At 38.6% G+C, this 13,011-nt stretch overlaps 1 protein-coding gene across 2 annotated transcripts in view; it reads right to left on the bottom strand.

Annotated features, from left to right (window-relative positions):
• gpr153 (G protein-coupled receptor 153) overlaps positions 1 to 13,011 on the bottom strand; it is a 90,965-nt gene that overhangs the window by 31,989 nt on the left and 45,965 nt on the right. The window lies entirely within an intron of this gene.

Genomic DNA, 13,011 nt, shown 5'->3' with positions numbered 1-13,011 from the left:
TCTTCACAATAAAAATGCCGCTCCATCGCGCCTGCGCTTTCAAAATAAGAGTCTCCGAAAGCCAGCGCAAACAAGCTAGCAAACTAGCAAGCTACGGAGTTTGCCGCCAGTGTATTTCTTGTAAAGTGTATAAAAACGAATATGGAAGCTGGACAAATAAGACGCCAATAACCAACCACTTTCATGTGGTATTAGACAGAAAGGAGGAACTTTTTTTCTCCTCCATTTGAAAACGTGGACGTTATCATCACTACTGTCTAATTACAATCAATGCAAGTCATCAGAATCAGGTAATACACCAACTAATATTCTTGTCTTCATGAAATAAAGGAGTGTTAAACATGCATGTATATTCATTAAAACACCTTTAACATGTAAACAAAAACGGCAAAATAAATAAATATAAATTATATAATGTATATATCAATGTATGTATATATATATATGTATATATATATATATATATATATATATATATATATATATATATATATATATATATATATATATATATATATATATGTATGTATGTATGTATATATATATGTATGTATATATATATATGTGTGTTTATATATATATATATATATATATATATATATATATATATATATATATATATATATATATATATATATATGTGTGTGTGTGTATATGTTACTCATCAGTTACTCAGTACTTGAGTAGTTTTTTCACAACATACTTTTTACTTTTACTCAAGTAAATATTTGGGTGACTACTCCTTACTTTTACTTGAGTAATAAATCTCTAAAGTAACAGTACTCTTACTTGAGTACAATTTCTGGCTACTCTACCCACCTCTGATTGCAGTACATTTCAACAACTAAATTCACAACAAGACCTGCATTCCATGAATATTTCAATAAATACTTATTGTGTGTTATTATTTTGGCTGGAATTAAGCATTTTTTTTTTTCAAATGTTGAATAGTATATGACTAAAATGGTCACATGAAGAAACAAACAAGTACAACAAGTGCCGTTTACTCATGAGGAGAGACCTCTAAGAGGCTGCAGACAGACCTCTGTCATAGAGGTAAAACACTTTGAAGCAAATCAAATGTCTCCCTTGTAGCGTGTGGGAAAACAAGTTGAAAGAAGCATCATTGAAACTGCAGCTGAATGAAGAGAGTGTACTTGGCTGATGGCAAAAAATTACCTTTGCCATCCTATGGCCTATTTGTCATTTTGGTCTATATCTGTGCAGACGGACTGGATGGTCCTCACATCTACAAGTAATTGTTACAGTCCAGCACTCTGCCAAATGTGTTTGTGTCCTCTGGCGATGGCACACATAATATCCACCTGAAAGAAGAACAGGTAGTGATGGATGGTTCTTTTATTATTATTATTATCATTATTATTACTAACAACTGCAGGAAAACTTCACTGTCCTCGCTTGTAAAAAAAAAAAAAAAAAAAAAGCACAGACTGTGGCAAGAGAGGACACAGTAGAATATTAATTGGAATTGTTGATTAACCGTATCAGGCACAACGGAGTGCAGTACTTGACTCCAACCAGCAGAGGCGCTGTTGATCAACTCTGTTCGTCTGTACATCAGTAGTGCATGCACAACCAATACTTTGTCATCTTGTACTGTCTTGATGATGACATGAGCTCAAAAGGAATGAGTTTGTCAAAGTCCCCAAATTAAAGAGAAACTACAACAAAGAGTATCAATCCCACCACTTGGGATGGGAATTAGAGGTGGGGGAAATAATCAATTTTTAGATGCATCACAATTCGAACATGGACGAATATAAAATCGATTCGTAACTGTCAATAAGTTATAATCGATTTATTTATTGTCAATGAAGTAATGCAGAGTTCTAAATTTGGGCTGATCTGACTAGCTCCTTTATTTTAGGGCTCTAATGTTCCTGTTTTACTATGTTAATAAATGTGGGAATTATTTCAACTGTTTATAATTACAAATGCACAGTTTGTAAAAGTTGCAAGTGATAAGCGCTTATTTAGTGAAATGAAAAGATATGTAAAACTGCATCAATATACTTAAGTTAAAGATGCAACAATAATCAAATTTTACTTGAATTGGAACTCCTGAATCATAATCGTAATCGATTTGTGAGCTTCCCAAAGAATCGAAAATCGGTTCTTGTTCAGAACCGGTTATCAGTGTATACATTTTTTTTCCAACAATGATTTTGATGGGCGGAAATGACGTCATTACGCAACGTGCATATTGACGTCAGACATCTACATGGCTCCCATGCCGCGTAAACACTACAAAATTTGGCTACATTTTACAAGAAAAGATTGCAACAGCGCTACATGTAATAACTGCAAAGTGGCTATTTCATCACGAGGAGGACATTTGAGCAACAAGCTGAAACATTTGAACTCACAGTATGTAATAACTATAAATGAATGTCGCATTGAGATCATTATTCATGCGTTTCTTACTTCTCGTCTCGATGACTGTAACATGTTATTTTCAGGTCTCCCTATGTCTAGAATTAAAATATTACAGTTGGTACAAAATGCGGCTGCTAGACTTTTGAAAAGAACAAGAAATGTTGATCATATTACGCCTATACTGGCTCACCTGCACTGGCTTCCTGTGCACTTAAGATGCGACTTTAAGGTTTTACTACTTACCGTACGTATAAAATACTTAACGGTCTAGCTCCATCCTATGTTGCTGATTGTATTGTACCATATGTCCCAACCAGAAATCTGCGTTCTACGAACTATGGCTTATTAGTGATTCCCAGAGCCTAAAAAAAGTCTGCGGGCTATAGAGCGTTTTCTATTCGGGCTCCAGTACTATGGAATGCCCTCCTGGTAACAGTTAGAGATGCTACCTCAGTAGAAGCATTTAAGTCCCATCTTAAAACTCATTTGTATACGCTAGCCTTTAAATAGACCCCCCTTTTAGACCAGTTGATCTGCCGTCTCTTTTCTGCTCTGCCCCCCTCTCCTGCATGGAGAGGTTATCAGGTGACCACAGATGACGCGCTAGCTGTTCCAAAGTCAGAACCCGGGTTGGACCACTCATCTGTGCATCAGTTGGGGACGTCTCTGCGCTGCTGACTAGTCTCCACTCAAGAGGATCCCCTGCTGGCCCCACTATGGACTGGACTCTCACACTATTAACTAGATCCACTCGACATCCATTGCACTGGTCGCACACAGGGGAGTCCCCACATCCCCACAGCTCCGAGGTTTCTCTTTGTGTTCATTGGGTTGAGTTTTTTCTTGCCATGATGTGGGATCTGAGCCTAGGATGTCGTTGTGGCTTGAGCAGCCCTTTAAAACACTTGTGATTAAGGGATGTGTAAATAAACTTTGATTGATTGATTGATTGATTGAATAATTGATTGATTGATTGAAACAGGCAAGGGTTGGGTGTGAGCAGAGGTGAGCCAAAGAGGGTGCCCTGTGCTTCGCCTTTCAGGTGCATAAAAGAGCAAACGACTGTAACAAAGGCACATCAAAAGATACCGGTATGGCGGTATTGTCTCAAATATATACCGCTTTCTAACATATACCGGTTAACTATAATACCGGTATACCGCCCAGCCCTATTAAGCAGAATCGAAAGTGGAATCGGAACCGGAAAAATCTTATCAATTCCCACTCTTATCCACCACGCTACAGTAATATCGATCCAATACCTATACCCACTTTATCAATACTTAGATTGATACGTTCACTCCGTTAGAAAACGTTTGTTTACGCAAGATTTTGGGCTTCGAGGACCAGAGCCTGGCTTTGTGGTGGGACATAATCGTCATGTGTGTGCTGTGCTGAGTTGATATTATTGTACCGGTACCACAAAGGCACAAACACATACAAATCCTAACTGCTCAATGCCTGTTTTTTTTTGTCTTTATGTCTGGAGTCTGTAGCAGATAAAAAAATCTCTTAAGATTTAGAAAATCTTTGTGTTTGTACCAAACTTAAGTGGGTGATGTCATATGAAAGGAAATATCATGAATTATTTTGCGTTTACAGCTGTCAAAACAGTGCCTGCACAATAACTGGAACACAATTCCTTTCCTTATAATCCTCAGAAAAAAAGGATTACTACTGTGACATCAAGATTTACAAATACCTCTCCCCGAAAAAATCAAAATATTGTTATCTGCATGTCTTAATCCAATTGTAAGGATTAGTCTGACATGCACAGACACAAAATGAAGGGCAGCAGTAGCCTCTGCAGCTTTGTGCAAAGACAAGGAGGTCTTGTTGTCACTGTGAGCAATAATGCTAGTCCTTTCCTCAATATGCCTCAGGTTCCTATAGCAGCGAGATCGCATCACTAAGCAGCTTGAATCTATTGCCTGAATGAATGAACGTTGCAAAGAGGGGAGGGGGGGAAATGAGAGAGGGAGAATTGCAGCCCAACTACAAGGTTGGAATTCATTATTTAGGCCTTCAGTGCGTGTTAATGTCAGAGACAAGGCGGCCATGCTAGCTCAGCAGGGCACGTGGAACATGAACAGATTTTACATGGAAGTATTTTTGCCTAAAGCATTGTAAAATGCAAAATACACAGACAGAAAGACTTCCAATTGTAGAATATAACATACTTCACTCAGACACAGCTTGGCGTTGAGAAAGAAGTGTTGAAAAAAGTTTTAATCAGAAAACAATGATGTCGGTTACCAGGCATATCCTAGGATCACATCTCTGAGCTATGATAGTATTTGTCTATTAACAAGCTTGTGTATTAACAAGCTTCACAGTGTCTTGGCTGAATGAGCAGGTATCGGACACCTCAGTCACCTTGGACGTATCCTCGCTCATCCATGCGGACTGGACACTGGCCTAGAGTTGGTGGGCGGCCGAGGGTGGAGTCGGCTCTCTTGGTTGCTTTGTCTGGCCATGCTCCCTCCACCCCAGTAGAGGATGGCGTGGAACACCGCAGAGGCCACTACAGTGTATATATTTTTTGTTATTGTTGTTGTTGTTGTTTTACTTTTGTGGCTGTGTGTAGAAGTGGCTGGTTGCATCAGCTCTGCTCTTTTAAAGGGGAACATTATCACTAGACCTATGTAAGCGTCAATATATACCTTGCAGAAAAAAGACCATATATATTTTTTAACCGATTTCCAAACTCTAAATGGGTGAATTTTGGCGAATTAAACGCCTTTCTATTATTCGCTCTCGGAAACATCGGGAAGCAATCCGCCATTTTCTTACTTTCGTCGGTGTGTTGTTGGAGGGTGTAACAACACGAACAGGGACGGATTCAAGTTGCACCAGTGGCCCAAAGATGCGAAAGTGGCAAGAAATTGGACGAAATTTGTTCAAAATACGAGGCTGTGGGGAAAGCCGACGAAATGGTCAGTCGTTTGTTCCGCACACTTTACCGACGAAAGCTATGCTACGACAGAGATGGCAAGAATGTGTGGATATCCTGCGACACTCAAAGCAGATGCTGACATCAACTCCAAAACTGGACAGATCAGCTTTCAGCAAAAGAGAGCGGATGAGGGTATGTCTACAGAATATATTAATTGATGAAAACTTTATTCATTACTCACGGTTTTACGTAAATTATTATACATAAACTGGGTTTACCAATAATTTAGCTTAAAAACGTTTATTTTTTTCAATCATTCGAGTACATTCGGGTAGTCTTGTGTAATGCAGTATTTTGTGTCTATTTAGGTATGGTTAACCTGAGTGCTGAAATCGTGGAAAAATATATGTTCTTAGCGCGCCTGAAATGGGCTGTCTGCACTCTCAAAGTGCATGTTGTTGCCAAATGTATTTCATATGCTGTAAACCTAGTTCATATTTGTTAGTTTCCTTTAATGCCAAACAAACAAATACCAATCGTTGGTTAGAAGGCGATCGCCGAATTCGTCCTCGCTTTCTCCCGTGTCGCTGGCTGTCGTGTCATTTTCGTCGGTTTCGCTTGCATACGGTTCAAACCGATATGGCTCAATAGCTTCAGTTTCTTCTTCAATTTCGTTTTCGCTACCTGCCTTCACACTATAAACCATCCGTTTCAATACATGCGTAATCTGTTGAATCGCTTAAGCCGCTGAAATCCGAGTCTGAATCCGCTATACCTTGCTGTTCTATCCGCCATGTTTGTTTGTATTGGCATCACTGTGTGACGTCACAGGAAAATGGACGGGTGTATATAACGATGGTTAAAATCAGGCACTTTGAAGCTTTTTTTAGGGATATTGCGTGAAGGGTAAAATTTTGAAAAAAACTTCGAAAAATAAAATAAGCCTCTGGGAACTGATTTTTAATGGTTTTAACCCTTCTGAAATTGTGATAATGTTCCCCTTTAATGTATTTTTAATGTCCTTTGTGTTCTTTGATGTTTCCCTCTTACACACATGTTTATGTGTGCTATGGCTATGAGTTTTTTTTCCTTGGCCTCAGTCTGGACCCCCTCTCGAGGGGCCCAGGCTTAGACTGATTTTTTTTTTTCTCACCCCCCAAGCTCCTCCCCAGCGTTTCTCACCTTTTTTGTAAGGGGCACCGGAAGTTGGCAGACCCGTCAGCGATCCTGTTCTGTCTCCCTGTAATGTTTGTCTGAGTTTTAATGGGATTGTGCTGAAAATCTTAAATCCCCCTCGGGGATTATTAAAGTATTTCTGATCCTGATTCTGATTATCACAGAGTCCCACAGAACGTACCTGAAAATTTAGTAATAGAACAGATAACAATGACATCAGCACATCCTGGTGCTCGGAGTGTTTAGGCTGTGTTTGTGTTTCTGTGACCTAGTTTGAGACATCTGTCATTCATACTTGGGTCATTCTTCCACATAATCCCCACCTATGGTTTATGGCTAACCACATTGTAGCAAGTACTTATTACATACTAAAAGCCAATGTAATATATTTAATGTAGTACACGTGTGTTACCATGAGTAACACTAACTATAATGTTGAAAAAGCAATTCAAATATATTTAAACCAAAAAGCTTTCTGTTTTTTTTACCAAAAAAGGAAACTATAATATTACAAAATATGGAGATATATGTCTTTTTATGCATGCAAACAAAAATAGATTTGCAACCAAACAAAAATTGCAAACAAAAACAAGGATTTGAAATAAAAATAACATTTTAACATAAAAATGTTTTGGTTAAAAATCCTTCTTTAGTTCCAACTCAACTTTAATCTTGCCATTCGGTCAGCATAGTGCTGGTGCTAACACCATTTTTTTAGTCCATTTGCAGCATTTTTCTAGTTTTGCTAGCTCAATATGAGTTCAAAGAAAGTCATGGACAAGCGATATGAAGTGAAGTGAAGTGAATTATATCATAATATAGCGCTTTTTCTCTAGTGACTCAAAGCACTTTACATTGAGAAACTCATTATCTACATGTAAGCTACATTTAAACCAGTGTGGGTGGGACTGGGAGCAAGGTGGGTGAAATGTCTTGCCCAATGACACAAAGGCAGTGACTAGGGTGATGGAAGCTGGATTCAAACCAGAAACCCTCAAGTTTATGGCCCGTTGCTCTACTATCTGAGCCACGCCGATGTGTGGTCTGAAACATTCAGGAAGTATCCGCAGCATTGTCGACAATGTCCCCTTCCCCTTCTTCCTTTCTTCCGCAGAAGACAAAAAGATTAAACAACAAGGTAAAGTGGATTTGATTTTCTATTCTTAATCATTGTAGAGACCTGGCTGTTAAGGAGTTTTGTGATTTCCGACTATGAGTGCACCACAGGGCTAGTGAGTATGCGTGCGTGTCAGCAGGGTGGCTGAAAATGAGGACAGCTCAGCAAGTTGTTGTTTTGACTTTGGTAATATGTAAAAAGTTGATCAATTCACCCCCTTGTTATGTTTCTTTGATATATAGTACTGTACAGCGCTTTATATTGTGTTCAAAGTAGGATTGTCCTGATACCAAAATTTTGGTAATATGTATTTCGATACTTTTTAAAATAAAGGGGACCACAGTAAATTGACATTATTGGGTTTATTTTACCAGAATATCTTATGATACATTAAAAATGTGTTTTTATTGCAATAAAATAAAAATGTTGGCATTAAATAAGATAGTAAACATACTAGACAACTTCTTTTTTAGTATTAAGTAAGAAAATGGGTTACAAAGGCTTCTAATTTGGCTTCTGACCTACAGTATGCACTAACATATTGTGTAATTTCCCATTCTCTTGTCAAAATTATGAGGGACAAGCGGTAGGAAAATGGATGGATGGATGGATGGATCAGAGTACTTTCTGTTTTAACATTTTTATCTACACTTCTGTTAAAATGTAATATGCAATTATTCTTCTGTTGTTTGAATACTTGACATAAGTTTTGGGTGATACTACACATTTTGGTATCAATCCAATACCACGTAGTTAAAGGGTCATACATTGGTCATAATTAAAGTTCTTCTGTGTCCAGGGACACATTTCTTTAATTTATAAATAATACAAAAATTACAAAAGATTTTGTGTTAGTAAAAGTATCAATGTTATCATTGTATTATCGACTATATATGGCTCTAGTACTTGGCATCGTTACAGTTGATGGATCTAGAGATCCACCCTTTTGTTTACATGAGTAAACAAACCGCTAACAGCAAGCTAAAGATAATATAATTAAATAAGAGCTGAATGTTAGCGGTTTGTTTACTCAAAGAAAGTCATGGACAAGCGATATGAAGTGAATTATATCATATTATAGTGCTTTTTCTCTAGCTATTGTATCCTCGTACGGTGTGTAGTGAAGCATGTTTAGAATTCCTCGTCCTTCAGTGATGATATTCGTAAGAAATGTAGTTTATTTGTCGCCATGGAGGCGAGGATTAGTGATTTAGAAGTAGATAAAACACTACCGATTGCGACTGGACGTTAGCCGCTGGCCAGCTATGTTTTAAAGCACTGCTTGCAGAACGCCGCTTCAGTTTTTATAGCTTCAACACTTCAAAAATACGTTAATTCGACCTCTTCTGTCTCTACACTGTGTCTGCTTGTAAGTGCTCTGTGCGTGTGCTTTGACTAACATAATCGTATTACTAGCAATGTAACTACGTGACCACGGCATGCCGTCATGTCCGTAAAAAAAACCAAAAAAACTACATGTATTTTACAGAGGCAGTACAGCCACTTGTACACCGTACAACCCCAGTTGAAAGTGTACAAACTTTTACTAAAATATGAATTTTTGTGGAGGCTGGAACCTATTATTCATGTTTACCGTAAGTTGTTTCTAATAGAGAAATTTGTTTCAATATGCAATATTTTCTATTACAAACCCTGTTTGTGAATTGATGTTGAATTGTTCCGAGAAGTCCTTGGCCAAAGTTTTTTTCTTAAACAGAAAACTATTTGTAACCAAAAAAAAAAGATTTGCAACCATTTTATTTATTTATTTATTTTTAATTTCCAATCCATTTTTTGGTTTGCAAATATTATTTTTGTTTGCAAATGTCTTGTGTTTTTTTGGTTGCATACCAAGGGAGACATTTTTCTCCATACACAAAGAGTCCTAAGCAAGATGCAGTGCTTTTCAACGCTACAAACTACAACCGCAATAGCAAAACTATTGATAAATTATTACCTCTTCATCTGTTGTATCAGCTCTCACTAATGTCATTGTCACTGTGTGAGTCTTATAGGTGGCACATTTGAGCCTTGCACAACCGTAAAAAGCAAGGTGCCTCGGGAAGGAGCGTCATTCTTAGTTTCTCTGCATCAGAGCAAGAGTGAGACAACCCGATTCTCGCTGTGTGTCACTGCACTATCTGCGTACATCAACACACGACGAGCCCGTTTGCATTTGGCAAAAAGTAATTTGGGGTTCCCAGGTGATGTTTGCTAGTGCTGCTGCTGACCACAAAAAGAGAATTTTAATCAGAATCATGAACAGATGGGCTGCACTGTAGCAAAGATGTTTGAGGAGTGCTTTGAGCTGTCATGCAGCTGCACAAATAATGTATTAATAATTATATAATGCTACCTCTCAAAATAACTCACAAAGAAAAGCCGTACAAACAAAACAAATGCCTACTGTTTACTAAGGAATCTTAATGCAGCACTGATGCATCTCTGGCAAAAATAGCATGTCGGCATCAACTGGATGTGTGAACAGAAGATGTCTTGAGAGACCAAAATGGTGTCATTGCAACGTCAAGCTGTCTGATAATGTGAATGTCATTTTTATTATTCAGCGTCACTTTGTAATATCACTTGTAGCCAAATGAAGCTGAAGGCCAGAACCGGCAGATGCTCCTTGTAGAAGGTTCTCACGTTGTCTTAACACAAACAGATGCATTGGCTGGAGAGAAGTGTCACCTGGTACTGCTCCAAGGAAATCATTCATTTAAGTGGCTAATCAAAGTAACAATGTGGAGCAACTGGACTGAATGCAACTGCTACTAGCAAGAATTGTTGTACTTGCAATAGCGATCCATGGACTATAGTATTGGCGGACCAGCCAGGACACCGCTCACATTTAAAGGTGCCAGATGTAGGAATGTGGCCAGAAATGGTACTGCAATCACGGCCAAAATCCTGTAGTCCCCTCCCACTCTCCATATTAAAAGCTCTATCGTCAGACACATTTATATCATTTATATCACATATTGCCTAAATTGCTCAACTCTAGTCATGCCGTGTTTACATTTTTTAGGTGTGTCAAATTTGAGCAAACGATTCTAATTATGAAGTGACAAAGGTTTGGATGCAATTTCCCATGCTGCTGAAAAAGAAAGTGTCCCACTTCTACCGAATAAGGCCCTGTTTACAGAGCACACCTACCGGTAATCTGATTTTTTTTGCCCTTAAGTGACATCTCTGATTTTTTTTGCCAGTCTAAAAGTGCTTCAAATCTGATCTTTTCACATCAGATTTTGGTCACATCAAGAGGTAGTCCGAATCCGATTGGAATCTGATCTTTTCAAATGTGACTTCAGTCTAAACGGAAATGGGTCCTGAATGCGACCTGATTGCAACTTTTTCGTCACCTTTGTGCGAGCTACGTCATTCGTGTGTGCGGGGAAAGAGGCAGCAGAAGTGGATACCTCATCGCAAGTCTGGTTTCGATGAACAAAGTAATTTTTCGGCGGGAAGATTTTCGGTGTCAATAGTGCGAAAATAATAGGCTATATGTAATATATGAATAAACATTTTGATTCCGAAGAAATAGCGATTGTTGAAGGAGGTATTGATGCTGTGGCGCATTTACTTACATGTTACAGGCATTGTGTAAGTTGTTTACGTAAGTGAGTTGAAAAATAAAACTAACGTAGATCCACCCCGATGTCTGTGTTGCCTCTATTTAACAGCCATAAAAAGATTACAACCCTACCAAATATATTACACTATATACATCCATTCATACATTATAATTGTGTGGTTTGCTAGCTGCACTAAAGCGAACCAACAGGCCCTCCAGCGAGTGGTTAAAGCGGCAGGGAAAATTACGAGGACGATACTCCCAGAGATGAGTGCCATGTACACAACTCGCTGCCTAAAGCGAGTACACAACATCCTGAAGGACAGATACCACCCAGCACATGGCCTCTTCAACCTGCTACCCTCTGGAAGGAGGTATAGATCGATTCGCGCCAGGACCACCAGAATGTCTCACAGTCTGTATCCCCAGGCTGTGAGACTGCTAAATGAACAGCCGGCCCCTTTGCTGCCCCAGACCATCTTATTACCTCACTCTTCACCACCTCAATAATTGTGCTCTGGACATTGCATTGCTGCAACATCAACGTAACACCCATCTGACATCTGACTGTTCCCACCCCCACGTCCCTCTTATCGCGATCTTCCTGACAATGCTAAAATGCTAAAATGTAAACTATTGTCAACCTGCACATCAATGCAGTTTCTACGCCGCTGGACAAAGCTCAAACAAAATCTCGTTGTTCATGTATGACTTAAGTGTTATTATGACAATGACAAAAAAGGAATTGATTGATTGATTGATTGATATTACCGCATTTTCCGGACCATAGGGCGCACCGGATTATAAGGCGCACTGCTGATGACTGGCCTATTTCCAATCTTTTTTCATATACTGTATAATGCGCACCAGATTATAGAGCGTATTAAAGGAGTCATATTGGTTTTGTTTTTTTTCTAAATTGAAAACACTTCCTTGTGGTCTACATAACATGTAATGGTGGTTCTTTGGTCAAAATGTTGCATAGATTATGTTTTACAGATCATCTGCAAGCCGCTTTCTGACAGTCGCTTTAGATCTTCTCATCCGCCGGAAATGTGTCCCGTGAAAATCTGTCCGATCAGAACGCTCTAATAACTAAAGTTCCTTGGGTGAATAATGTAAACTCACTATACCGGTATGTTTTAGCGCTTTCATGGCGAGTTTACTGACAGATATAAGTAAGAACTTTACACTACTTTATATTAGAAACGGCAACAGCGGAGGATGAATGTCCCATAACAAGAAGATAGACAACAAGAAGAATCTTATCGACTAGGGCAGGGGTGTCAAACTCAAATACAGAGTGGGCCAAAATTTAAAAGTGAACAAAGCCGCGGGCCAAGGTTGAACAAATTAACCAAACCCAAACAAGTTTTGCATTGAATATTGAACAAGCAAGGCTTATATAACTTTATAGTGACATGCAAAATCGAGTTTCAAATAATAATAATAATAATTAAAAAATATCAATGGCATATCAAATACAATTTAAATAGAAATTGAATGCCTCTTTTCTATTTGCAGCCTTCTGAGGTAAATATCAACATTAACTTTTTCCACAGGCTAATAAATTTTAAAATAAAAATAACAATGAATAAACCAACCATTCAGGACTAATCTGATGTGCCCAAGCCAGATACCTGCCATCTTTTCTTGGATGCTAGTTCATTAATGTTGGGGCTCAGGCTTTGAGCTGAGGCAACCTTCATTATCGAACGAAGGTGTTCATCAGTCATTATATCCCGTAGTCCGCCCGGACCACAGTCTTGGGGGCGTGCCTTAAAGGCACTGCCTTTAACTTCGACTACGAGCTGTCGTCACGTCTGCTTTTCATCCATTCTAACAACATGC

The sequence above is a fragment of the Nerophis lumbriciformis genome, linkage group LG01, assembly GCF_033978685.3.
Source record: "Nerophis lumbriciformis linkage group LG01, RoL_Nlum_v2.1, whole genome shotgun sequence".
NCBI classification, from domain to species: domain Eukaryota; kingdom Metazoa; phylum Chordata; class Actinopteri; order Syngnathiformes; family Syngnathidae; genus Nerophis; species Nerophis lumbriciformis.
This window is presented reverse-complemented; position numbering and strand designations above follow the sequence as displayed.